General features: G+C 36.6%; 1 long non-coding RNA gene across 1 annotated transcript in view; it reads left to right on the top strand.

Moving 5' to 3' along the window:
• The window catches only part of LOC102899776, a 110,640-nt gene that overhangs the window by 35,274 nt on the left and 51,300 nt on the right, over positions 1-24,066 (top strand). The window lies entirely within an intron of this gene.

The raw sequence follows: 24,066 nt of genomic DNA, 5'->3' as shown, positions 1-24,066 counted from the left end.
AAGGCCCTTTCAGTGATTAGCAGAAAGCAGCAGAGCAAGCCTGTGAATTACAGCCACAGAAAGATTCAATATGTCTTGATCCCTATTCTGCCCAGAAAGACACTCTACTAGTTGTTAATATACCTAAACATTCTTTATGTTATCTTGTTTTTTAAATGTTTATTTATTTTTGAGATAGAGACAGAGTGTGAGCAGGGGAGGGGCAGAGAGAGAGGGAGACACAGAATCCAAAGGAGGCTCCAGACTCTGAGCTGTCAGCACAGAACCCGATGAGGGGCTCGAACTCACAAACTGTGAGATCATGACCTGAGGTGAAGTCAGACACTTAACCAACTGAGCCACCCAGGCGCCCCTATGTTATCTTTCTTAATTTTACCGGCTGATTTCATTATTTTGAGTCTGAGGTCATGTCTTTTAAGGTCAGTTAACAGGCTTGACAATTTAATTCCTAAAACCAGAAAACAGAGACATCAGATATATCATACCTTGATAAATTATATGGCTATTTTATCACTAAAAGGCCAACTTAAAGATACTCGTGTGCTTAGAATCCTCTGGAAGGAATTCTTGAAGTTATATTTCCATCTAAATAAATGGTAATCATCAGGCTTTTGTGAATTACCCAAATGAGACTCATTATGTAAAATGCTTTATATTCAGAAAATCTTTCAATGGTTCTTTCAGTTTATTTTACCTATTTATTCTAAGTGATAGCTGTGGCCACACATTTATGTATCATCTTATTGCAAAAACACAATTGTCTCAGATATTTTAGCTATCTTCTAGTGATGTCTGTAAATCTTTCATGTTGTGCTCATGGGGCTATCCATTCTTCCTTTTTAGCAATATTCTAATCATCTTCACAAGTACTTATAAGATTCATCTTCTTTCCAATGCTAGACTGAGTGGCCTCCATGTTGTTAATGGCAAAAGCAGTATCCATTTTGTTCACTGCTATATTTTGGTCAGTAACCATACAAAGTCGGGCATAAGTTTGGTAGTTAATATTTGTTGAAAGAATAAATGAATGAATATCAAACTTGTGGAGACCTCCGTGCACTGGAGAGAAACCAACCATGATAATACCCGGAAGTTTGTCTTTATTTCTCTTACCTCTTCTGGCATCAACACCATCCACCCACAGCATTCTGTCGGGGAGCCTATCAGATGACTGGGAAACATGGAGGTTTAAATCACCCAAGCTGTGTTTGCCATGTGTACTTAGGCCAAGCCTGGCCATACACCTGGCTCCACCTCAAACAGCCATGTGTTACTGCAGATACATAATGATGTGAGTGGGATTGTGTGTGAACGTGCTCTTGAAATTTGTGAAATAAGAAATATTTCAGCGCAACCACATTCACTCATCCTTCAGTTCAGATCCCTGTCTCTGAAAATGCTATTTTGTAGTCACATAATTTCTACCAAAAATGAAATAAGTGAAAGGCACTGACAGTACCCTGCCTTCCCTGAAACCATCTCTATAAATTGTCCCATATTATGTTGAAGAAAGAAAAAGCCAAAATGCTATGATGAGTATTTCTAAGGCTGTTTTGATTCCTCCTGTATCTCCTATCCCAATTATTCAGCAAAAAAGGAAAGAATGTCAATATTTGTTAAGTGTTCCCAGGTGACAGACATCTTATGGGTAGTATCTAATTTTAACTTTGCAACAGGGCTAGCATGTAGGTACTCCTTATCTAATTTGCACAGACTACTGGAAATGAAGCAAACTGCCCAAGGGCAGGTAGCTAATGAATATCGAAATCTGCCTGCTGTATCCCCAACATCTCAGTGCAGTAAGTGCATGCTGGAATTCACACACTAATAGAGATCTCAGATTGCTTTAACCATCTTTTTTTCCCTCACCTGGATTTTCATGTACTGTGTTGCTGTCAGATTTTTTTTTTTTTTTTTGAGAGCAGATAGTATGGAGACTCCATTAAGGAAACTTCTCAAAAAAGTAATTAATAATAAGTAACTAAAAACTGTACAGGTGTTTAATATCTATTTTGCATTTTGGTTTCACAGCTTATTTAGTTCTAAAAGGCAGACTTATTGAAATAAACTTTTCAGTGTGTAGAAAGGTTCTCAAGTAAAAGGTCCCTTGCACTTAAAAATATTTTTGTTGGAGCAGCATGGAAATGTACCACAGAAGCCTATTTGAACAAATTGCGTGAGTCATCAACTCTGTACAGGCATAGTCTGAAAGATTTGTGAAACAGGTATACATTTTAGAAGGAGACCTAACGTTTCAGGGTTCCAGCCCAGTTTGGAGGCATATTTTAAATAAACATTTATCATACGCTACCCTTTTCTAACTATGACTGTAGTTTCTTAAAATGTTGAAACAACAAACTAATCTTTGCACAGGACCTATATATAATCTTTCCCAGGAGTTATTTGGGCTGGGGATTAGATATAATTTCACTGTCTATTACTATCAATTCAGGGTAAAAAAAACACAAAAAATGTTATGTAATATGACATTTGCTTCTAAATTTTACCTGGAGGGGGCAGTAAGGAGGAAAACGGTAACATTTCGGTAGATAGGAACATTTTATTAAAAATCAGTTCTAACGGAGATGGATCACAAATGAGAAAAAATACATGTGTGGATGTGTGTTTAATCTATACCCTAAACTGCAACAGTTTATAAATCTTTACAAATCTAGATATATACATACATATACAGATATATGTATTTATTCACATATACATATAAAATTGATGAGTTTTTATTTGGTTTGTTTTCGGAAAATAATAGTCCACAAAAAGCACTGAAAGTGAGCTACAGCTGTCTTACCTATTCGAAGGATGTTTTAACCTCTATGTCACCATTTACAGTTAAATATATTTTGATTCAATGTTTTCTTCTCCACAAGCACAATAAAGAAAGAATATTCTTTACTCCAATAATTTAAATGTGTTGTTAAAAATAACTCATCTTGGGGGTGCCTGCATGGCTCAGTGGGTGAAGCGTCCAACTCTTGATCTTGCTCAGGTCATCTCACAATTTGTGAGTTTGAGCCCTGCATTGGGCTGTGCATTCACAGTGCAGAGACTGCTTGGGATTCTCTCTCTCAAAATAAATAAATAAACATTTTTTTTAAAAAGAGCACATTTATCTTGGTGAGCACCGAGTGATGTATAGACTCATTGAAACATTATTTTGTACTCCTGAAATTAATATAACATTGTATGTTAATTACACTTCAATAAATTTTTTTATTTTAAAAAATTCATGTCACTTTTCCACCTTGCAGTATTTTTGACTCATTATAAAGACAGTATATATTTGTTTACTTGAGTTACAATCTTGTATTTTGTCACAATTGTGCACAAATTGCATTCCTTTCTACTCAGATCCACTAAGTCTAAGTGTTTAGAATGAACTTTGTGCATTGCATGAATTTATCTTATATAGAGATTTATTTTAAATGTATTGAGTTTGGAAATTTCAGGGCATTCATAGTTTTTTTTTTTTTCTTTCTGGAAAAGCTAAAGTAAAGAAAATCATTTTTTTATTGAACACCTATTATGTGCTGTCCCAGGGAACTTGATTATAGAGTCGTAGCATTGTTCACATTCCAGTAGTTGGTGCTAGTATTACCAGCTCCTACTAAAACCACAAGAACTTGCTTTATCTTATTCATTTCAGTGGATCTTGGATTGCAAAGACTAGACTTCCAAGTAGATGCTAGCTATTTTGTTAATGTCATATTTGAGAATCGTGGATTTTAGAGCAGTATTGAAATAACTATCCATGGCTTGAATTTTCTTTGTACAGTTTTATTAAGTATTATTGGGCAGAGGTTTATATTCCTCGGCACAAGGGCTAACTCAGTACGTCCTGAGGTAGTCATCCCACCTATGAACTACTATGGCTCTAAGAAAATTCCTTCTAATATAGAGCAGGAATCTTCTCCTTGTAAAATCCATCCACCAGTTCTGAATTAACTCCCTGGGGTTATGCAGAAGCAATCCAGTAATTATTTACTGAGCATATTAGTTTCCTAGGTAGGGTTGCTGTAACAAAGCACCACAAACTGGATTGGTCATAACAACAGATATTTGTTCTCTTCTATTTCTGGAGGCTAGAAGTCCCAAATCAAAGTGTTGGAAGGGCTACCCTCTCTGAACACTCTAGGAGAAAATCTGTTCTATGTCCTTCTCTTAGCTTCTGGTGTTGCCAGCAACTTTTGGCATTTCTTAGCTTATAGATGCATCACTTCCGTATTTGCCTCCATCATTATAGAGTATTTCTCCGTGAATCTGTGCCTGCATCTCCTTTTCTTATAAGGACACCACTCCTATTGGACTAGGGTTCATCCTGATACCACCCTAACAGTTAACATCTACAAAGACCCTGTCTTCTACATAATATCACTATTTCAGTGATACCGTGGGTTAGGACTTCACCATATCTTTTAGGGGGCATAATTCAACTCATAACACAGAGCATCTACTCTGTCTCAGGGTTTGAATTAGTAACTGAAGAACATAAAGGGGAAGAAAAAGATAAAGTAAAAAGATGAAATAACTACACTCTGAAGGAGCTCAGCCTCATCAGAAAAAGGCCCATAAAGAATTAGTACATGCTTAGGGGTATCTGGCTGGCTCAGTCGGAGGGGCATAGATTCTTGATCTCAGGGTCATGTGTTTGAACCCCATGTTGGGTGTGGAGATTACTGAAATAATAAATAAACTTAAAAAATAAAAAAAATTCGTACATGTTTAAAGTGAGCGAGAACAAAAATGCTGAGAATGGAAGCAGCAGCCCACTCTGATTAGGCAGGTAGAACAAGGCTTCACGGAGGAGGTCACTTCATGTTTTCTTCCCACTGATTTTCTGCTTGATTATAAAATTCATATTCAGTATAGATCATTGGAAAATATGGAAAGCATAAAACAAATAAAAATGTTACATTAAATGTTCACTCAAGGATAACAATAGTTACTACTTTAGTGAACATTTTTCAGTATTTATGCATGTATAAAAACTTTCATAGGAAAATGAAATTGCTACAATACTTGCTATAATGTTCTATAAACAATTCTGTTTAATGCGATTTCAAATATTTTTTCACTTCACAAGATACCCTAGAGTATTTTTTTAGTTCTATAATAGTTGATTTTCAACTATTACAACTTATTTAAACTGTGTTTACAGAACCATAAATATATTTTTAAATTTCTTAAACTAATGATGTGGTTTTCTAAACACATAAGAAAAATTTCCCATGCCCTCCAGAAAAGTATCTTTAATTTACATTCTCACCAGCAGAGAACCTACTTCTACATCTTGTCACCAACATTGTATATATATATTTTTTTAACGTTTATTTATTTTTGAGACAGAGAGAGACAGAGCATGAACAGGGGAGGGTCAGAGAGAGAGGGAGACACAGAATCTGAAACGGGCTCCAGGCTCTGAGCTGTCAGCACAGAGCCTGACGCGGGGTTTGAACTCACAGATTGTGAGATCATGACCTGAGCCGAAGTCGGACACTTAACCGACTGAGCCACCCAGGCGCCCCTGTATATTTTTTTTTTATTTTTTTTTTAACGTTTATTTATTTTTGGGACAGAGAGAGACAGAGCATGAACGGGGGAGGGGCAGAGAGAGAGGGAGACACAGAATCAGAAGCAGGCTCCAGGCTCCGAGCCATCAGCCCAGAGCCTGACGAGGGGCTCGAACTCACGGACCGCGAGATCGTGACCTGGCTGAAGTCGGACGCTTAACCGACTGCACCACCCAGGCGCCCCGCCCCTGTATATTTTAAAACTTGGCCACTTGATGGGTGAAAATGTATATGTTGATTTAATTTTCATGTCTTTGGTTTTTAGTGAGGAAAAATTTTATATATATATATTTTTTTTCTGTTTTGCTTTTGTGAATTTTCCTAAAGATAAGCTACATGCAGGTAAATGCTGTATCTCTCATTTTATTACTAGATTGTAGTTCCCAGTGCAGTAGTGAATACATTAAATATTTATTGAATGCATTCATGCATTACTTAATTTTTCCCCATGTTTTTATCATTGTATTTATATTTTGCTTACTGAGTAGTTAGTGCTTTGTGTATTTTAAATATATTTAACTTCCCATTTATATCAGGACTATTTTCCCCACATTGTTTGCCACTTAATTTTTTTTTTTAATTAAAATTGTTTCCATTTTTGTGTAGCAAATCAAGTAACATTTTCCTCATGCATTGTGTCTTTGGTGCTTGCTAAATAAGGCTTTTTGCATGCGAATATTATGTAACTAACTATTCATCAGTAGTTATAAGAAGCAATTCAGGAAGTAATGGTCAAGCTCTATTTTCTCTGAAACTTTTAATCATTGTTGCAACATTGTTGTGGAATTATTTTCAAAGTGTTTTGAAATCCCAAATTTTATTATATTAAAATGATAATGGAGGAGCTCCTGGGTGGCTGAGTGGGTTAAACATCAGCTCTTGATTTCGACTCAGGTCATGGTTTCACAGTTTGTGGGTTCAAGCCCTGTATCGGGCTATATACTATCAGCCCAGAGCCTACGTGGATCCTCTCTCTCTCTCTCTCTCTCTCTCTCTCTCCCCCTCCCTCCCCTCTCTCCTCTCTCTCTGTCCTGCCCCATTCACTCAGCACATACACATGCTCTCTCTCTCAAAAATAAACATTTTTTAAAAAGATAATGGAAAATTATAACAACTGTAGTAATTCTAGAGCCAAGAATTACTGTTAAGCATTTGATATGTGTTATCTTAAAAAGTCAACTCTATTATCCTATTACCATCTCTGCTTTACAGCTCAGGAAATTGAGGCTAAGAGAAGTTAGTAAAAGTTATATTTGAGTTTGTTTCTGAAACAGTGCTTTCTGACTATTGTTATGTCAAAACATACTGCTTTTATTATTTTAGCTTTATCATCTGCACATCAGGTAGAATAATGGACCAGCCTTCTAAATAGAGGTTTCTAAGAAAACCAAAGCAGGAGGCATCACAATTCCAGACTTTTGCCTCTACTACAAAGTTACAAAGTTGTAATCATCATGATAGTATGGTATTTGCACAAAAGTAGACACATAGACAAATGGAATAGAATACAGAACCCAGAATTGGACCCACAAATGTATGGCCAACTAATCTTTGACAAAGCAGGAAAGAGTATCCAATGGAAAAAAGACAGACTCTTTAGCAAATGGTACTGGGAGAACTGGACAGAAAACATACAGAAGAATGAAACTAGACCACTTTCTTAAAATTTTTTTTAATGTTTATTCATTTCTGAACAACAGAGAAAGAGCACAAGCAGGGGTGGGATGGAGAGAGAAGGGGACACAGAATCTGAAGCAGGCTCCAGGCTCTGAGCTGTCAGCACAGAGCCCAATGCAGGGCTCGAACTCATGAACCACAAGATCATGACCTGATCAGACGCTTAACCGACTGAGCCACCCAGGCACCCCGAAACTAGACCACTTTCTTACACCATATACAAAAATAAACTCAAAATGGATGAAAGACCTAAATGTGAGACAGGAAACCATCAAAACCCTAGAGGAGAAAACAGGTAACAACCTCTTTGATCTCAGCCACAGCAATTTCTTGCTTGATACGTCTCCAAAGGCAAGGGAATTAAAATGCAAAAATGAACTACTGGGACCTCACCAAGATAAAAAGCTTCTGCACTGCAAAGGAAACAATCAACAAAACTAAAAGGCAACCAACGGAACATGAAAAGATATTTGCAAATGACATATCAGATAAAGGGTTAGTATCCAAAATCTATAAAGAACTTACCAAACTCAACACCCTAAAAACAAATAATCCAGCGAAGAAATGGGCAGAAGACATGAATAGACACTTTTCCAAAGAAGACATCCAGATGGTCAACAGACACATGAAAAGATGCTGAACCTCACTCATCATCAGGGAAATACAAATCAAAACCACACTCAGATACCACCTCACACCAGTCAGGGTGGCTAAGATTAACAACTCAGGAAACAACAGATGCTGGCATGGATATGGAGAAATGGGAACCCTCTTGCACTGGTAGTGGGAATGCAAACTGGTGCAGCTGCTCTGGAAAACAGTGTGGAAGTTCCTCAAAAAATTAAAAATAGAACTGCCCTACGACCCAGCAATAGCACTACTAGTAATTTATCCAAAGGATACAGGTGTGCTGATTCATAGGGGCACATGTACCCCAATGCTTAGAGAAGCACTTTTAACAATAGCCAAACTGTGGAAAGAGCCTAAATGTCCATCAACTGATGAATGGGTAAAGAAGATGTAGTTTATGTATACAATGGAATACTACTTGACAATGAGAAAGAATGAAATCCTGCCACTTGCAGCAACATGGATGGAACTGCAGGGTATTATGCTAAGTGAAATAAGTCAGTTAGAGAAAGACAGATATCATATGTTTTCACTCATATTTGGAACTTGAGAAACTTAACAGAAGACCATGGGGGAAGGGAAGAGGAAAAAAATAGTTACAAACAGAGAGGGAGGGAGGCAAACCATAAGAGACTCTTAAATACAGAGAACAAACAGGGTTGATGGGGGCATGGGGGAGAGGGCAAAGGGGGTCACGGGCATTGAGGAAGGCACTTTTTGGGATGAGCACTGAGTGTTGTATGTAAGCGATGAATCATAGGTATCTACCCCCAAAACCAAGAGCACACTGTACACATTGTATGTTAGACAATTTGACAATAAATTATATTTTAAAAAATAACAATATAAATGAATGAATGAATGAATGAATGAATAAATAAAGGTTTCTGCTTTGTGTATTCTCCATATACAGTTAAGCCTCGTCTTCATTACTGATGTTTTTGCTCAGTACTGTCTTTCTAGTTGGAATAGTAGCTTAAGAACTCTGAGGATACAATCAAACCTATTTTTGAGTATTGTTAGGACCTCAACAAAGGAGATCCTTGGAGGTCTGTTCCCATGAGAAACATCTTGTATCTCCTCTACTTACTACTTGCGATACCAGCTACCTTAAAGGAGGAAAGTGGCAAGTTGTTTTTGGTGTCTTCTCTACCCAGACCTACCTGCCCTATATCTAATAGACATCAAGATCTTCTAGCTTGTATAAGGTATTTCTGTTTTTGTATTTTTGGGCCATTTCAATGAGGATGTGGGCATAGAATAGGAAGTTAGAGGTTTTCTAGAAATCCATCATGATCTTTAAAGGATGAGTAAATGTCTGTTGAGGCAGAAAAGAGGAGTAAGACATTCTAAATAAGAAAATTATTCATAGAAAATGTAGAAGTAAGAAAGAAGCTGCCTGGAGCTGGTGTGATTGCAATTAGAAAGACATAAAGTAGGAAAGGTAGTTTGGAATCCGATTGTGCAGGATTTGGTATGCCAACTGAGATACATGGGTTTTGTTCTTTAAGGAACCATAAGAATATTCTCTCCACAAATGACAATCCTTCCAACACATGAAATAGCTAACATATTTCCCTTGAGATTGTCTTCTGCAAATTAATATGTCCACTATCTTTTCTCACATAGCATAGTTCAATTTTTATTATTTTTTGATAGTTCTCCTATGAACATACTTCAATTTATCTGTGGCAGTTACTAAATGGACTTTATTCAGTTTCCTTTTGCATCTTTAAAATTCTGCTTTCATGTATATAATATCTTGAAAACACAGGCTTTATCATTTTCTCTTTTTTATACTCTCGTACCACCACACACATACCTCCAAACACACACAAAATACTGGAATCACTTTATTAACTCAGTATACAAATTTTGGTGAATAAAGTGATTAATTGCTAGTATCAACAATCAATTGTATTTGGAGTAATGCTGCAAACCTCTCTCTCTCTCTCTCTCTCTCTCTCTCTCTCTCTCTCTCTCTCCCCAACAGTGTATCAGCATGTCTCTTTTTCATTTCGTCTCTGAAATGAAGTGATGCCCAAAGATCAAAATTAGGAGACATCCAAGCTCTCAATCGGGGACCTGTTAATTAGATACAAGTTATAAAATCTTCCCAGTATTTTATCCAAATGCAAGAGAATAATTTATTTGGAAACTTTTAATATCTATGGTTTCCTTAAAGCTGGTTTTAGAATAGAGCTGAACCATTGCCATACTTCCATTAAACCAAAAATAGTTGGGGGGGGGGGAGAAGGAGAGTAAATGTTTCCTACTTGTTATATCCCTTAAATTGTCTCCAGCCATGCAGAGTATCTTTAATGGCATTATTGTTAGCTTGGAATGCTGTGTAAGAACCTTTGCAGATGTACCAACTTAAATAGGAAAAAAAAAAAAACAACAACAATGGTTAACCGTGACATTAAAAAAAAAGGTGGGATAATAGCATACACACCCTGAATAGTTTAAGCAAATTTCCTGAAAGTTATCCAATGGAAATTTGGAACACTGTCTAGTTGTCTAAGTCTGAGGTAAAATGTACTATATTGGATACTGTTAAAGTGATCTTGAACTGAAATACATGATCAAGAAGAATTTGAATTAAAGAAAAAAAGAGTCCTGTTATGACAAAGTAGTGGGGAAAAACATACTATGGGAATATTTAAGTATTCTATACAAAAGATGGCTCCTGGATGTTTAATATCATCTGTGACTATAAGGGTTAGTATGTTAGTATATGTGGGTGGGGATGTGTCTTTTGGTAAACACCTCAGTGTGCTGTGCTATCGTGTTCAGTGGGCAGCATCGATTCTGATACTGACTTTTTTACATAAACAAATGATTATTTCAGAAGCAATAATAAGAAACTCAACAAAATATACCTAAACTTGATGAAATCTAAATTTTAACAAGAACATAGATGTTTGTGATTATAATTGGATACTAAAATGAAAATATTCAATGAAAGCCTTAGCTTTACTTGAGGCCTTACAAGTGTGTGCAAACTACTCCTGTGTTTTAAAATGAGGTATGAGAGTACTATACATATGGGACTTGCAAAGGAGATGGTCAAAAGCTAGGTTTGTGTAGGTCTTCACCCACATTGAAGGCATAAAAGGGCAGGCATGGAGATCAGAAGAGTGTTTATTATGGGAAGAGCTGTCAGAAAACGGAGTGCTCTACCCTCTGCCTGCCTCTTTATTATGCTCAGGAAAATAGGCATCAAAATAACCACTCAGAAAGCTTGGCACATGTCCCTTGCTACTTGGAAGGCATAGTGGACAGTGTCTCAGGCCAAACAAATTAAAGGGTAGGAAGCTGGCTGTGGTTGGCTGGCTGCCTTGATGGTGGAACTGAGAGAAACCAACACATTGGGGCAGTCTGTTCTTCTCTTCCCGAATTTCTTAGCGGCAAAGAATGTGTGATGGTTTCTCACAGACTACATGAGGGAAAAGAGAGACAGAGCAGAGCAGGTGGGGTAGCTTGATTTTTTCTCCAACAATATTCTTTCAGAGGAGAGAAGCTGAAGGTGAATCCTGGATGTCCAGGGACTGAGGTATGCTGTCAACCAGAAGCGGTACTTTGCTCTACACCACAGGACTTTGGAGAAGCGTTCCCCATCAATAGGCTTCTCTCCAAAGAACCTTGAAAAGCATTCCAAAAACAGAACTAGAGCTTTAAACACCTGCCAAGCCTGGAGAATGTCATCTCCAGTTCTTTATGATAGTGTATGATGAATAAAATCTTCCCTGCTACCTCATCTTCCCAAACCCACCAGCTCCACCTTGGGAGAAGTCAGAAGCCATGGATTTGCAAGCTGGAGGAAGAGAGGTAGAAGCATAAAACAAACAGAAATAAGGCTGATATTCCTTTGAGCAGGTTTGATCTAGGGAGCAGAAGATTTGGTATAGTATAGCTGGAAGTTTTTACAAATCCACGGGACTGGTCATTTTATTATTAGAACTGTGATTTAGGGGGCTAATGTTACCAGAGGTTACTCTGAAGGTAACCAAAAAAGGCAATGGTGCCTGCCCTAAAGTTCATCTTTTAAAGCGAGGGAAGAACCAAGCCTGCAGAATGGGTTTGGATGGACAGCTATTTCCTGGTTGCGCATTTGATTTGTTCTTGTCACTGAGCAATGTGATTAGTTGTTTACCTCTCCCCAAAGCCTTCTAGGTTCCAGACTGAGGCCGTTTGGCTCCCATTGTTAACTTCATCGTAGCCCCAAAATAAAAGGGCCCCTTCATCCCAACATACCTCAGTAGTTCAGGATCCATTTACCTCATTGCTCACCCCTCTAACCTTATACTTTGAGCCTTGTTTTAATAGCCATCATTTTGTATCCTTCCTTGGGACCAAGCTTCCATCTTCTCTTCCAACTCTGAGTTCAGTTATTGATTTGCACCTGACATCCTCCAGCTGTTCCTCCTGTGGCCTGAGCTCCAGTCCCCTGTTTGGAGTACCACCACACATTGACAGTCCACCTGCCAGCCAGCCCTCCTTGTTTCCAGACACTTAGGCTGTGCAGAGTTTACCTACTGGGCTATCCTACTCACTCATTCACAGAGCTCCCTGAAGCAGAATTCCTACCCAGACTTTTCCCTGCCTCTGGCTCTTTGTTTCATGTCATTGCTAAAACAGACTCCTTTTGCCTATGTCGAGCCTCCTGATACTCTTTCCTTACTACTGAGAAAAACCTCAGTTACTGTCCCATGCCAATGGGCCTACCTCATTTCCCGTCCCAAGAACTCCTTACAGATCAGGCCTAAGCCCTTTGAGTCTTCTAGACTTTGGTTAAGACCATGGAGAGCATATTCCTCAATTTAAAAATGTTTATTTAATTGTCTAGTCTGGGTGTTTTAGAGTAACAAAGAAACATATCCCTGAGTACCCTCATGTGAGGAAGACCCATTTATACAATGCTTAAACTGATGAAAAGAAAGTTTAATGTATTTTTAAAAATCCACTTCTTTATTAATTGCTCTTACACTTTTGTATTCCTTTCTCACCCAACCCTCCTGAATGACAGTTCTAGCAGGGAAGATGCCTTTTGTAATCCCAAATCAATTTACCAGGCCACCAGGATAGTAAGCCTCTTCCAAAGCCATGAGCACATCAGGCAGCAATGCCACCTTGTAGAACAGGTATATCAAGATATCTAGGTTTTATTGTGTACTTTCATTTGTGGAAACCCGTATTCATGATTTATAACCTACACCAGCTTGATCAGCAGGAAAAGCAATACAGCTGTAACGCTGAGGATGTTGTCAAGAATGTAGGCTTGGATTTATGCATTTATATAAAGCAAACTCCCTTTCTTTCTTTGTCCCCTCTTTCTGATCCACCCAGATTCCCATTCAGTACCACCTTTGTGGCAGTTGCATGGTGAAGTCTACCCTTGCATCATATCCCACACCCGTCGCTATGATGTCTTTTTAATAAAAAGTGCTAGAACAATATTAATTTTTTAAATATTTTTATCCTTTTTTAATTGCTATAATTTCATTTAATTCTTACAGTTTACACTCAAATTTAAAGTGGGCACAGGGACCAAATAGTGTCATTTTATAAGGGTATGAGTGACACCAAAAAGTTAAGAAATTTGACCAAACTTAGTTGGTAAATTGGGTAAGCCCCTGTTCTCCCAACTCCCAGCCCAGCATTCTTTCCATTATGCCAGCCCTTATCCTTATGACTTCTATTCTATTCTTTTAATTGAGGTATAATTGACATACTATACATGTTTCAAGTGTACAACATGACAATTCCATATTTGTATATATCGATAACTACCATCAGTCTGGTTAGTATTCTTCACCAAATATAGTTACAAAACATTTTTTTTCTTATGATGAGAACTTTTAAGAATTATAACAATATTAATTCTAAAGATTAGGTTTGGTTGCAAGTGATAGGAAAACAAAACAAAACAAAAAATAGTGGTTTAAACAAGACAGAATTGGATAATTTCTTTGCTATCCTCAATACCTGGCTTTTCAAGATGACTGCTCAAGTTCCAGTCATGAGGTCCACAGTCCAGCTAACAATACATTTTTCCCCTTTAAGGACATTTCCTAGAAATCATACAGGACACTTTTGCTAAATTCCATTGTCCAGAATTTAATGACGTGACCCTAGTTAATTTCAAGGGAGGCTAGAAAGTGTAAGCTTTATTATATGTGGTCACATGCTTTGATAAATTTGTAGGTTCTATTACTGAGGAAGAAAAGGAGAGAGGATATTGAGGTGATAGCTAGCAATGCCTACCACAGCTTTGCATTTTATTGGCAGAGGTCTGTTTTCTTTAGATTATCTTTTTATTTGTATCTACTTATTTCTGGAATGCTGTGAGATTTTTAGGTCTCTTATTTTGTATCTGTGAACTGAGTACCATAAATGTCAGTAATGGTAAAATTATTTTTAAATTTTATCTTTGCCCTAATTAATCCTTAACGTGACATCTTGTTTGGGCTTTAATTAAGAAGGTCCTGCATAAACATTTTCTTTGACTTGTTTATCATACAAATCATGGTATTGAATACTCAGATATATTGATTAATAAAATAAAGTATATTATGCCACCAGTTAGACCAGTCCCTTCTTGTTACTCATTTGGACTTTTAATAATAATCTGTCTCAAACTCTTCCTCTTTTTTTAAATTATTTTTTTAATGTTTATTTATTTGTGAGAGAGAGAAAGAGACAGAGCACAAGCAGGGGAGGGGCGGAGAGAGAGGGAGACAGAATCCAAAGCAGGCTCCAGGCTCTGAGCTGACAGAGCCAGACACAGGGCTCAAACCCATGAACTGCAAGATCGTGACCTGAGCTGAAGTCGGGCGCTTAACCGACTGAGCCACCAGGCACCCCACAAACTCTTCCTCCTAAATCTGTTGAAAATTTCACTGCTGAAATAATTTCCCTGGAGTATAGCTATGATAATGTCACTTCCCCATGTAAACACCTGAATAAATCCCCATTTCCTATAGAATAAATCCAAAGTTTTTAGCCTAGAATTTACCACTTCCCCCAATATTATACAAACCGTAATCTTTAGGTTTGTCTTTCATTATATCCTTTGTAACATTCATCCTTAGTGGAAATACTCCCTATATCCCCATAAATGCCTGACACTTTTGCTCCTCTCTAACTTTGCTTCTGAAGTTTTGAATTAAGTACCTCCCCATACCTCCCCTGCACCTTTTCTCCCCTACATCTCTTCTTCTTCTATATATTTTATCATTCTTCAAGGACGTATAAAATGCCACCTCTCCATGAAGCCCTGGCACTGATATATTTTTTTAACATTACTACAGGTCAAATTTTAAGGAATTTATGCATCTCTTATCTCATCATACATTTTATTAAATAAATTTTATTTAATTTTACTCTTTTTTAGTTTATTTATTTTTTGAGAAAGAGATAGAGCATGGGAGGGGCAGAGAGAGAGGGAGAAAAAGAATCACAAGCAGGCTTCACACTGTCCGCACAGAGCCCGATGTATGGCTTGAACTCGGAAACCATGAGATCATGACCTGAGCTGAAATCAAGAGTCAGAGACTTAACTGAGTGAGCCACCCAGGTGCCCCCAAATAAATTTTATTTAATTTTAATTCACCCCATAAGACTTTGAAGATAAGGTATATACAATAAGTGTTTATTGAATGAATGAATGAATGAATGAATGACATAATGTTTTGACTTTATGAGTCAGGGCTCCTTGAAAATAACCTCAGGAGAGATGAAGCAAACTTGGGCTCTAATATTTTACATCTAGTTTAAATCTAGTACCAGTTAATAGTAAGTGAATGGCATTACTCCTTGGGACCAAATGAACAATTCATAAGCTAACTCAGTTTCAGTGTAACATTTTTTTTGCAAGAAAAACAATAGCAACAAAAACACATTACAAACCCCACATATTTTGTTCTCCTAAGTGGTGGTGTATCTTTATTAATCATACCATTCCTTCAGGATGATAGTTTAAACTTATAGGCAAATATTTTCTCAACAGCTTTTAAAACAGCAAAAAGTGGGTACCATAAATTTGGAACAATTTGATTAACCTTAAATTTGGGCAGCACTCAGAACAGATAATTGAGCTGGTAATGTATGAGTATTTATAATAGAATGTGGTGTCCATCAGAAGCCATAAAATACAAATTACAACAAATTAGATTTGCTACCTTCTTTTGACAGGTTTATCATAATGGAAAATCAGAAAGCATTATGTACCAAGGATATCTTGTTTTCTTTTTTTAGTTATTGAATAGTGTTCTTTATGTAATATAGAAATTATACTCTAATAGCAGTAAGAGAAACAAACATTAACCCCATCTGGTCATCTAATGATCGTCTCTCTTTATTCTTCCAAAATCCCTCCAGTTCTTTAATTCATTTATTCACCAACCATTTGTTGAACATCTTCTTTGTATTTCATATAGAATATTTGAATTTTTAATAGTTCATTTGACTTTCCAGATATCCATGTGTAGAAGAGGGTGAAATATAAATTTAGGGATAATTTAGGGATCAATTCCCAATCTATCAAATCATACCTAAAGAATGTGGATTACTGATTTGGTATCAACCTAAAAGGATGCTAAAATTTCTATTTTTGGGTCTATTCATAGTAAATATATTCATAATGGTCTTTACTATTGAAAGAAGTAATGCTTATCAAATGTGCAGATGTGCAGTTAAGACAGACTTGTTGGTGGTATCACAGATGATAAAAACTAGAATTTAATTCTGCTCCCATTTTCATGTCATAAGCCCCAGGATTTGTGTCTACATCATTGATAGTAATGATATTGATGGAAGTTAATGCTTTGAAAAGAGAGCTGTTATGTATCAGCCATGGTGCTAAATTTTACCAATTATATTTAATCCTCACCAAAAATTTTAGAATGAGACGGTCGTTTTATAGATGAGGAAACAAAGGTTCAAATTGGTTGGGTAACAAGGCCCCCAGCTCAGTGAGGATTAAAATCAGGATCCCAAGCTTGATCTTCTTACCATAGAGCCTGTCTTGCTTTTATTTCAAATTCTTTGTATTTACGTATAACTAGGAAGTTCTTTTTTTCAGTATTTGCCCCATCCTCAACTCATTCTGAAGGATTTCTGCTATGTCTACACTATATTTACAGACCTGTAAAATTAGAAACAAAGGATAGATTCACCACAGAACTTTCTGTGAGACACACAGATCACTTTAGTTACCTCTCCCTCCTTTCTCTTTCCAGGAATGCTTTTGTAATCTTATTCCTACTTTTTCCTACTCTCCTCAGTCCATCATGGGAGACAATAGGGTTAGGCTAGTTTTTGATTATTTACTTTTTTAAAAATACTTAATTTGTTAAAGCAGTTTTGGATTTGCAGCAAAATTGAGTAGGCGGTACAGATATTTCCCATATGTCTTCTGTCCCCACAAATGCATAGCTTTTCTCGTAATCAACATCCTGCACCAGAATGCATGCACATCTGTAACAGTTGATGAACCCACACTAACATATCATAATCACCCAAAGTCCATAGTTTACAATGGACTTCAGTCTTTGTGTCATATAATCGGTGGGTTTGTACAAAGGTATAAATGACATGTATCCATGACATTTATCCATCATTATGGTACCATACAGAGTGTACGTTTACCTCCTGAAAAATCCTGTCTGTTCACCCCCCAACCCTAAATTCTTTGCAACAACTGATCTTTTTACTGTTTCCATATTTCACCTTTTCCAGAATTTCAGATAGTTGGAATCATACAGTATGTAGCCTTTTCAGATTGGCTTCTTTTACCTAGTAATATGCATTTACAGTTCCTCTGTATCTTTTTGGCTTGATGGCTCATTTTTTTTTTTTTTTTGTGCTGAAATGATATTCATTGTCTGGAGGTACTGCAGTTTATCCGTTCATCTACTGAAGGACATCTTGGTTGCTTCCAACTTTTGGTAATTATAAATAAAGCTGCTATAAACTTTGTGGGCAGGTTATTGTGTATACATGTTTTCAGTTCATTTGGGTACATACCAAGAAACATGATTTCTGGATTGTATGGTAAGGACATGCTTAGTTTTGTAAGAAAGCACCAAACAGTCTTCCAAAGTGGCTGTCCCATTTTGCATTTCCACCAGCAATGAATGAGACTTAATGTTGTTTCACATCCTCACCAGCATTTCATATTGTCAGTATTCAGGAATACGTGAGTAGTGGGACTATTTACTCTTTCAAAGATTGATGACCTTATTGCCGATGCCTGGTACCTAATTCCTTGGCTATTATAAATTCTAAAATGGCTTGGTTCCAAGGTTTTCATCAGTGTCTCTTCATCAACCCCCTGCAGTTTTCACAACCAAGTTTAGACTAGCAGTTTTCTTTATCACTTTCTCTAAAGTCTGAAAAAATGATATAGAAGATAAGGTAAATATTTACGGATGCACTGATTTTTAGCAGAATATAGCTTTAGAGAATGTCTGGACAATTTAGATTTCCCATTATGTGTATCTTTTGTTTCTGGGAAAGCCTTGTGATTTGCCTTTGGCAGCACTGCCACACCTTTACCTGACTGAACAGCCCACAACTATAGAACCATGACATTTTCATTCATTTTATCCTCATCAAACTGTGGTCCCTACACCTTTATCTTCAGAAGACATCCAAAGTTTGTTCCAACATCAAGATTCTATCATTTTTGTTTTGTGCAACTAATTGCACAAAACCAATTAATTGTAGATACTCTATATGTAGAGTAGGATGTCCTGAATGCATAATGTTGACATTTATTTATTTGTAATTTTTTCTCAAATAAGAATAGTCATTTTTAATTGTATAATTATGGTGGAACAGAGAAGAGGTAATTGCATCTTAGCTTGTTAAATATTTTAAACAGAGCATGAATATCTATTAATAGCAGCTACTCATGTAAATATTTAATTGAATTTTCCTAAATGAATTCCTCAGAGAATCACAAAGCAGCTGCTACTACATTAATTGAGATAAGAGTCAGATTCATAATGCCAGAAAGGAACTCAAGATTTAACCCCAACCTTCCTTGACTAAACACAAAGTCTTAGTTCTGTATCATTTCTCTAGTTCTTAGAGCTAGAAAGTTCAGGTTAGGTGTTACTATTGATCAGATCCTTTTTCTATGCAATTCAGATAGCTCTAATTAAATCAATACAAGGAACAAAATCTCTGGAAAACTCAGAATTATTTTTGATATTTGAAAAATGATGGCTTGGCATCACGTGAGTCCATAGACATACACAGAACTAGTTTCCAAAGCAACTGTAACAAAGTTGCCCTTATAAATTCAACTATGTGAATTATTTATTTCTCAGAGATTTTTCAGTAAGGATAATAAAAACAAGTACACAGTAGCTATCCCATATTTAAAGCAGCTGCCATTTAGGAGGAAAATCTTGTTGTATTTAGAAAATATGATATTTTGAACTGCTACAATTGTGCATTATTTGTCCCATTTACCTTCTCCTAATGGTATGGAAAAAAAAATGTATAAGAGGAGAAATGAATGTTGAGCTTTTTATGTCATACGTAGGTTAAGTAGGCACATTTTTCTCAACAGTGATGAAAAGCTAATGGATAATATCTAAGTGCCATTCTACCAGCAAGACTCTAGCTATTTGAGTAAAGAGGTATCCCTCCCTCTATGAAATGAGGTCATTTTTCTATTCTTTCTGCTGATGAGTGAGCAGTGGTTCAGTAGGTAATAGATAGGAGAGAGAGAGAGGTGATTCCACCAGCTGGAGTCAAAAAGACCCAAATTTCATATGCATTTAAGCCATCTTTGATAGCCAGTCACTATCACTGAGGGATGAGATTTTTCTGTCATCCTTCCATAAGGAAGTTTTCTTCATACCTGCACTTTAAACCTGTTTTCTCCATATGCAAAGGTGAATGGTAGTGTTGAGTATTTAGCATGTCCTATATTAGCACCCCTGAGGCATAGCTTCAGAATGTTACTCTTACAGGTTTACAGCATGGAGGGTATTTAGCTCAGTTTTCTGACATGGACATACAGCATGATGCCATGTTTTCCTAGGTTGCTAGGGCTCTCCCTCAGCTTGTATTTTATGGCTTCTGTTGGACACCACATTCTATTCTAAGTACTCACAAGTTATCAGCTCAATTATCTGATCTGAATGCTGCCCAAATTTCATATTAATCAAATTGGTCCAAACTTACAATATCCACTTTTTTTCTTTTTTGACTGCTGAGGCAAGAAAAGCATTCATGGATACACAGCATAGCTGCTCATTAACATCTCCTATATATTGTCCTTAAGAATGTAGTTGAATTAAGCAAAACCAAAACTATCTGTTTTGGACCCATTTATTGGAAACATGGGCAAATTATTAGAAGTGATTCCAGTATTTTGTAACTGTTCTTTTAAAATTACATTAAAGGTGTGAAACACTTGGCTTTATTCATTTATGGAGGTTTGAACTACTTTTTTTCCCCCTCAGGTGACGCTCAGTTTATAATTAATTTTCTAAAGTGTATTTATTGGCATTTAGCAATTACCTAATCAGTTCATGACTGTTGGGGTATCAGTTTCCCTAATCTGATGGGAAATAATTGCTCTTAAAATAGAGTCCACTGATAGCCACATTCCACTGAAATTATATGATTTTGACAATTAAAATGCAGTAAATGGGCTGCCATTTTACTACTGGACTATCAGTGCAAAAATTAAGAACTTCCTGACTTCCAATAGCTTATAGGTTCTTGTTCTCCTCAAGTTTGGGGACTGAGTAGGTGCCAAAGGCACGCTTCACCCGCTAAATATTTTTGAGTTGGGAGAGAATAGGGAGTCATGTAATGGCAAATAATAACCATAGTTGTTATGAATATGGCAATATGAGGTACACAGATGTAAATAAAGCCTTGTTTATTTGTTTTTATTTTCACTTATTTTATGTTTTAAAATTTTATTGAATAATAATTGCATACAATATTGTATTTCAGATGTACAACACAGTTATTCAATATTTATATATGTTACAAAATGGTCACCACAATAAGTCTAGGAAAGTTCTGTTTATTCACTTGAGCTACAGATTTCCCCATTTTTCTGTCCACACCCACGTGGGTGTATTTATAGTTAACTCATTCATACATTTGAAGAGTCTTGATGTATATCAGAATTGCGGTAGAACAGGCAGTGGTGAGACCCAGTTGCCCTAAGATTTGCAATGAAGTAAAAATGTTAAGCTCCACAAATGTGTAGGAAGTGGAAAAAAGAGGTAAGCAGAAAGGTTTAACTTAGGAAGAAATATTTGAGCTGGTGAAGAAGAAAGAGAGGAGAGTATTCCAGCCCAGTGGTAAAACCAAGTGACATACACAAAGATGATGTGGTTGGGAGCACACTGTATGTATGAATGGTTGGTAAGTTTGGGGACACAAGGAGAGAGAGAGGGGAAGAAGATGAAGTTGGAGGGGTAGTCTGTAGAAGAGGACTCAGCGAGCTAGGAATGGTGTTTGGATTTCTCATTTGGGCTCTAGGGAGAACCTGAATTTTTTAACACTGAGGATTAACATGATTAAATTTATTCCTTTGAACAAAAGTAGACTGCAAAGAGGAGAAAATGGATGAAAAGGGACCAATAATCAGGCTACTTATTTTTGTTTCTTATTTGATGCAATGTACAGACTCAGTGAATGTTTAAGGAAAGGATAAATTTCCACTCGTAAATTTAAACTGTCGATGTGGAACTGAGAAGTGAGATGAAGGTATATACAGGTGGCGTGGAGTATCATTTGGGTGAGGTGCCCAGGAAAAGGAAGAAAACATAGGGTCGGGCTCCAGAAAAACACCAATATTTAGGGGTAGGTAAAAGACAAGAAACGAGCAAATGTCTAGTGGAATGGGAAAAAGCATGGAGAGTGTAGTGTCCATGATCCTGGTGGAAGTAAATTTGAAGAAGGATAGAAAAAATGAGCAAAATAAAATGGTGTGCAAGATGAATGTTGGTTTTCCTTTGAAGGCCATTGCTGGCCATCATGACAGCAGCTTCAGAGTGACAGCAAGGAGGAACCAACCTATGGTGAAGAGGATAGGAATACATGGTGAGGGTAGTCATGGAGGAAGGAAAAGGATGGGATTGTAGCTGAAGTGGAAGATAGTGCTAAGCTTTTTTTTAGTACAGGTGGAGCTGAACTTGTTTGTAAACTACAGACAATAAAGAATTGAAGAAGAAAGGGAGAGGCAGGGAGGATACTGATGGATGAAATTCTGAAGAAGTCCCCAAGCAGTGGGATACCACTGTATTGGCTGAAAGATGTTTTTATGAGAAGAACCTTAGAGCTTAAAAAATATTTAAAATGGAAGAGGCGTAGGGTTTGAGCTGGTAATTTATTCATACATCTGCCACAAAGAAATTAATCTAATTGAATCCTTAATCCTGTTAGGAAGGGGTAAAACCCTCCGTTTGAAAGAATAACTTTTCTTATTAACTATTCACAGAGTCATAGATTTTTTTTTTTTTTATCTGAAAGGGAATTAGAAGATCCCCTAAAATTCCTATCGGGTGAGTAAAGTTGCTGAAAATGGAGGAAAATCATGACTTCGCGGCCTCTTTTTCTGGATCCTGCTTCTAGTGGTTGGAGCGGTTAATGGAGGGAGAGAAGTTCTCCTTTCTGCTCTCTGCTGAGGCTCCCCTCGCTGCAGGGAGGTCCAGATGGTAGGTGGGAGGGAATGGGCACTAAGATCAGTCTGGATTCTGCTGGTGCGTGCACTGAGGATTTATGTTCACTGTTTTGGATTGGTGGTTGATCTGTGATGAGAGTGAAGCAAGAATCCTTTAGACCTCATAGCAGATAATCAAAAGCATTTTAAAAGTTTAACTGGAATAAGAAAATATGAAGTTATAAAACCTATGATATAGAAGCTTTCATCTATAATATAGATGCCAATACAAAGTGATGACACCCTAGCAACACTGCTTGCACAATGGAAGCTGTATTTAATGGGGATGTCATAAATGCTCAATATTTCTAAAATACATATTAGAGAGTAATAAAAAATTAATTTCAATGTTACTTTATTAAAAAAATGGATTTGCATTAAAAATGTGTAGTTTTTCTGTGGTTGAGTCTACTTTCTTGGTTGGTCTTTTTTTTTTTTTCTCTTTGTTCGTTTTGTTTCTTAAATTTCACTTCTGTGGGGAGATGGGTAAAATAGGTGATGGAGATTAAGGAGGGCAGTTGTTGTGATGAGCCCTGGATGATGTCTGGAATTGCTGAATTGCTTTGTACACCTGAAACTAATTTAACACTATATGTTAACTATACTGGAGTTAAAATAAAAATTTTAAAAAAGTAGAACAAAAAAATGTACTTTTTATAATATAACTTTCAACTCTGAAAAATAATTGGTGTTTGAAATATTTCATGAACTACTTTTTAATTTGAGAAGGAAATAATTTTATTTTCTTTATTATAAAAATAATGCATACTCTAAAATATTAAAATATATGAACACAAAAAGAAGAAAGTTTTAAAAAATCATATAAAATACCACCACCTAGGGATAAATATTGTTCATATTTAGGAAAATATGTCCTCAGATATAGCCCTATAAAAGCACCAATACACATACTCTTGTCAATTTTACTAAATAATTCTTTACTTTTTGATTGATGTCATAAAACATTTCAGAATTTAATTTCCAGGGCTTGGAGACTCTGGCTTCTAAACATCTTTTGTGTTTTGGCCTTTACTGCAACAAGGATAAACATACATTTGGCCTGTAAAGATATTTTTTTTAATTTTTTTCAACATTTTATTTATTTTTGAGAGACAGAGCACGAGTGGGGAGGGGCAGAGAGAAAAGGAGACACAGAACCCAAAGCAGGCTCCTGGCTTTGAGTTGTCAGCACAGAGCCCAATGCAGGGCTCAAACTCAGAAACCCTGAGATCATGACCTGAGCCGAAGTCGGACCCTTAGCCACCCAGGCACCCCAAGATATTTTGTTTGTTCACTTTAGTAGGCAGTTTTCAATTAGGAGACCAGTTCAGAAGTTCTTCTGTGTCTGTAAGTGATTTTTCACTGTTCTTTTCATATAAATCTTTATGATGCCTTTCTTTTCCTACTAGCTGTGGTTTTCCTCCATAAAATGAGGCAAAAGCACAGTACTTGATGATGGTATTTTTT

Source organism: Felis catus, chromosome A2, assembly GCF_018350175.1.
Source record: "Felis catus isolate Fca126 chromosome A2, F.catus_Fca126_mat1.0, whole genome shotgun sequence".
Classification (NCBI taxonomy): Eukaryota; Metazoa; Chordata; class Mammalia; order Carnivora; family Felidae; genus Felis; species Felis catus.
This window is presented reverse-complemented; position numbering and strand designations above follow the sequence as displayed.